This window comes from Microplitis mediator, chromosome 11 (assembly GCF_029852145.1).
Source record: "Microplitis mediator isolate UGA2020A chromosome 11, iyMicMedi2.1, whole genome shotgun sequence".
Classification (NCBI taxonomy): Eukaryota; Metazoa; Arthropoda; class Insecta; order Hymenoptera; family Braconidae; genus Microplitis; species Microplitis mediator.
The window spans coordinates 10,047,098-10,053,097 of NC_079979.1; positions in this window are offsets into that span (position 1 = coordinate 10,047,098).

The window sequence follows — 6,000 nt, forward strand, 5'->3', positions numbered from 1 at the left end:
TACTGTACGTTACCGGCGATATACTCGCGATATAAAATTTATACTGTGCCACGAATCTGTCTACATTATATCCAGCGCTTGCATTTTCTTGTAAGTAATTTTGATTATTATAATTGGCAATAAACTTGCAAAGTATTCTGATTAATTCCTTTTATTCCATCTATCACTGTTCATCCTACTTATTTCCTATTTTACTGGTAAGATTAATAAATAGTCTGATAAAATAAATATTAATTAAGTTACAAATAGTAATTTGACCATCAATAAGAATATTCTATAATTTTATAAGCCGTGAGGTAAGTTGATAAGTTTTCTCATACGTTGCCGAGTTTGAATAAGTGCGGGTTTTTGCTTTGCAAGAACCCCAGCCCACTGCTCTGTCCAGTATAAAATAGAATTTGTTAGAGGCCAGCCTAAGCCAGGGTTCAACCAGCGAATTCTGGTGGCTGCTGGTAAAAATCGCGAAGACAAAAAGCAATTTGTCTCAATATATATATATATATATATATATATATATATATATATATATATATATATATATATATATATATATATATATATATATATATTAGACTGTGCCAAATGAAATCGACATTTTTTTTTCGGTCCCATACGAAAATTAGGTTGTCTCACTAAAAAAAAAAAAAATCCTGAAAAAATTTCAGCTCGATATGTCTATTTTTCAGTTAGCGCTCGCGTAAATAAAAATTTTCTAATTAAATTGTTTGTTATCCCAACTTAATATTTTACAACTCATAAAATATTACTGATTAAAAAATGGCCTGGATGCCATTCTGTAGGGAATTTTATTCTTTACAAAAGGAACTTTTGATCGAATGAAAAACATCAGCCAATTTTTTTTTGCAGCCATTTGAACCTAATTTTTTTTCAAAATTTACATTTACATTTACTATTAAACGCTTAGAAAACTATGTTGCTATGTATGAAACTTATTGAATTAGATTCCTCTAGGAACCTTTATGATCCCAAGAAATAGTTTTCATTCTTGAAGTAATAAAACTAAGATTAAACTAGTGATATTAACAATATTTCTAACAAGACTTTTTCTTCATTTTGATATTCTTCACATTTAATCTTTCTAGTAATTTGTTTCTGCATTAGACTATCGTTCATAATTGTGATTTTGAGATTATCATACTGCTGATCAAAAATTGTTACTTTATTGATAAAAATATACATTGTTTATCATAATAAAATACTTATAAAAATTTGAATAAAGGAAGAAGTGGGGTTCTAATTGTGCAGAAAAGTTTTTATCGATTCTGTTACTAGTTTTTAAGAGATTATGATTTGTCAGGAGAACCTATTGCAAACAATCTGAAAGTTGTCTACAATGGGCAGCAACAACTTGTAGTAGAAATTATTTTATTTATTTATTTATTTATTGATTAATTAACTAATTAATTAATTAGTTTGGAGCAAGTACAGTTTATATTTGCAATAGAGTCTCCTGACATATCATAAACTCTTAAAAACTAGTAACAGAATTGAAAGAAAATTTTCTGTACATTAGAACATCAATTTTTTTTCCAATTTAATTTTTATGGGTATTCTATTATTATAAACAATGTATATTTTTATCAATAAAGGAATAATTTTTGATAAGCAGTGTGAGAATTTCAAAATTACAATTATGGACGATATTCTAATGCAGATAAAAATTACTAGAAAGATTAAATGCGAAAAATGTCAGAACAAAGAAAAAGTCTTGTGAGAAATATCGATAATATCAATAGTTTAATGTTAGTTTTATTACTTTAAGTATAGAAACTATTCCTTGGGATCATAAAGGTTCCTAGAGAAATCTAATTCAATAAGTTTCATACATAGCAGCATAGTTTTCTAAGCGTTTAATAGTAAATATAAATGTAAATTTTGAAAAAAAATTAGGTTGGAATGGCTGCAGAAAAAAATTAGCTGATGTTTTTCATTCGATCAAAAGTTCCTTCTGTAGAGAATTAAATTCCCTAGAAAATGGCACCTTGGCCATTTTTTAATCAGTTCTATTTAATGAGTTGTAAAATATTAAGTTGGGATAAAAAACAATTTTATTAGAAAATTCTTATTTACGCGAGCGCTAACTGAAAAATAGACATACCAAGCTGAAATTTTTTCAGGATTTTTTTTTAGTGAGACAACCCAATTTTCGTATGGGACTGAAAACAAAAATATCGATTTCGTTTGGCATAGTCTAATACATATATATATTAAGGTGGCGCAAAAAAACCGACAATTTTTTTTTTTTCATTTCGCATGAAAATATGTTGGTTTACGATGTTTTATGAAGCCTCTCCACAAATCAGCTCGATAAAAAATTTTTAAGAGGTCGCTCACAAATTTTGAAAATATCAAAAATGATCGAAATTCGGATTTTTATTTAAAATTTTTTTTTTTTCGCGTGGCAGCAATAGTTTAGATTTGTAAAATCATGACTGTGCTGAAAATTTCAGCCCAAAATTGAACTATTTAAACGGCGCTCAAGAATTTTAAATATTAACTGATAATATGTAACTAATAGTTTGAATTAGTTTTTATAACTTAATTATTGTCATTTTACTTAAATGTAACTTTTGCATAACCAAAAATATACAGGACAGTCTTAAACAATAAAATTTGGTAAGTTTTGAATAAGCGAAAAAACCTACAAATTGGATTAAAAAATAAAAAAGTATGTAAATAACTTATTATTTCTAGTTCTTGGGTTATATTTTCATTCATTGTCATGCAAATTGATGGTGAAAAAATCGAGAAGCTTTATTATTATCATTTAAGGGTCGCTCAAATACGTCCAAGAGACTGCGCTCGGAAACATTTAAAATTCTTGAGCGCTGTTTAAATATTTAAATTTTGGGCTGAAGTTTTCAGCATAGTCATTATTTTACAAATATAAACTATTGTTGCCACGCGAAAAAAAAAAAAAATTTAAATAAAAATCCGAATTTCGAACATTTTTGATATTTTCAAAATTCGTGAGCGACCTCTTAAAAATTTTTTATCGAGCTGATTTGTGGAGAGGCTTCTTAAAATATCGTAAACCAACAAATTTTCATGCGAGATGGAAAAAAAAAAATAGTCGGTTTTTTTGCGCCACCCTAATACACTAATGGAAAAAATTAAAGGATCAAAAAAAAATTCCAAATTTTTAGGCGATTTTCAACAAGCCCTAACTTTGAGAAAAATGATCGTACAAGAAATAAAAACAAAGGAAATTGTAGCTCCAAGTGTCTTCTTTTTGGATTAGAACTTTAAAATTTTTTAGCGTTAGCAGTTTTTGAGTAATCTTAGAAAAACCAGCGACAAAAAAATTTGCAAATTTTTTTAATTTCTTTTTTTTGGTCTCCGGGCGTGGAAACAATTATTATTGCATAACCACTATGAGGATCGGATACCTTCATTATTCAGCTTTAATTTCTTTTTTTATAGACCTTGATACGACCACTTCTCGCCGAGATATCGGTCTTCAAATGGAAAAGGATCCTTTTGTCTTTGTAAAATATTAACTTAAAAACTACATTAAATATTTAGTTTGCTGGATCGGGATGGTGAAAGAAATAAAAATTCACTTATTTGGTGTATTGTCCATATTTAATAAAAATAAATCACAGATAATAGCGTAGAGTACAAGAGTCGATCACGAGTTCATATTAGAGCACTTATTGAACATTATTCGATTGCATTTGAGTTTAATTGAGTTTTATATAAATTGCATGGCACCGTACACATGAACATTATATTTTATACATATAGAGCGTAGTTGAAGATCGAGTTTGTTGAGTTTAATGAATACGAGTTTATAAATTTACACGGCACCATACACGTGAATTAATTTACATAAAAGAGCGCAATAAAGAATAAATTATTAACAATTAATGATTTACAACTATCATCAATAGTTCGAGTATACATTTTAGTCACAATTAAATTTAATTCGCGACACAGAGTACGAGTAAGAAGAGCAAAAATATAAGAAGCGTACCGAGCCGAGTCAGAACGTATAATAATTACCTTGCAGTCACAAATAAAATTTGATATTGATTTTTGGGATTAAGATTACTGGATGACTGAATGATGACATCAGTCACACCAGTTGACATCGAGTACGAGTAAATATTGAGCGATGAGTAATAAAGTAAATTGTAAATTGAATACTTATTTGTGGCTGCAAAGTCACATGATGGCGAGTATTTGTATATATATATATATATATAGCCGGCAGGTTATTTTGACACGTGGTCAACACAAAAATGATCACAGATTTTATAAATTAAATTGAGAATGAAAATAAAAAATATAGATGAATAATAATACCTGATGAGTTTGCGAGTGGTAATCAAAATGAATTAATTAACTAAGCACGATAATTAGCAAGATGTAATTGGAAATTATAATAGACTTGTTGCACGTGGTGTTCTAGAACATGTGTTGTAGAATAATGCCAGTTGCCGCGTAGCTGGCTATCGAGTTGAAATTCCGAGTATCAGAGGGCGCGTCGATAGCAGCACCTCTGGTATAGTAGAGCGTAGAGTTGTCAAGTGTTCTGGCGCGAACATTTGAAATTTACGCAACAGTCTTTGATTATTGATATCTCAGAAACCAATGATCGCACAGAAAGTCAATGGTGGGTTTTAAAAACTTGAATAAATTCCCTTCAACGATTAGCCATTGCTTTTTCGAAAAAAAAAATTTTTCCTATCGTCACATGAATTTAAAAATGCCACAAAAAAGGGCTTTTTGTGGTTTTTTGGAAAATTAAGCGCTGAAACGAAAATATTGTGAAAATCGATAATAATGACTGTGCATTTTACAGTTTAATATGTCCACAAAAACCCTGCAGGGAGCCAGATTTATCCAACCAGCCATTTTTTTGTTTCACGCGATCAAATTTTTGAAAAAATTAAAGGATCACGTTTTTTGCTCTAATAAGCTCATAATCTTTAACAAGACGAAAACAAACATTTTTTTTGAGCTTTGTCCACAATTTTATTGCAGACAGTGCTTAAATTTCCAAAAAAGAAAAAAGAAACAAAAACTTCAAAAAAAAAATTTTTTCTCGAATTCAATTACTGAGAGATCAGTAAAATCACGGAATGCAGCGACGTAAACGTGTTAAAAATTATTGGGTGTTGGTTTTGTAAATTTCCTGAAGTTATTCCAAAAAAAAAATTTTTTTGAAAAAATTTTTTTTTTTAAGTTTTTGTTTCGAAAAAAACGTTTTTTCTTTTTTGGAAATTTAAGCACTGTCTGCAATAAAATTGTGGACAAAGCTCAGAAAAAATGTTTGTTTTCATCTTGTTAAAGATTATGAGCTTATTAGAGCAAGAAACGTGATCCTTTAATTTTTTCAAAAATTTGATCGCGTGAAACAAAAAAACGGCTGGTTGGATTAATCTGGCTCTCTGTAGAGTTTTTGTGGACATATTGAACTGTAAAATGCACAGTTAACATTATCGATTTCTACAATATTTTCGTTTCAGCGCTTAATTTTCCAAAAAACCACAAAAAGCCCTTTTTTGTGGCATTTTTAAATTCATGTGACGATAGGAAAATTTTTTTTTTTCGAAAAAGCAATGGCTAATCGTTGAAGGGAATTTATTCAAGTTTTTAAAACCCACCATTGACTTTTTGTGCGATCATTGGTTTCTGAGATATCGATAATCAAAGACAAAAGGATCCTTTTCCATTTGAAGACCGATATCTCGGCGAGAAGTGGTCGTATCAAGGTCTATAAAAAAAGAAATTAAAGCTGAATAATGAAGGTATCCGATCCTCATAGTGGTTAAGTAATAATAATTGTTTCCACGCCCGGAGACCAAAAAAAAGAAATTAAAAAAATTTGCAAATTTTTTTGTCGCTGGTTTTTCTAAGATTACTCAAAAACTGCTAACGCTAAAAAATTTTAAAGTTCTAATCCAAAAAGAAGACACTTGGAGCTACAATTTCCTTTGTTTTTATTTCTTGTACGATCATTTTTCTCAAAGT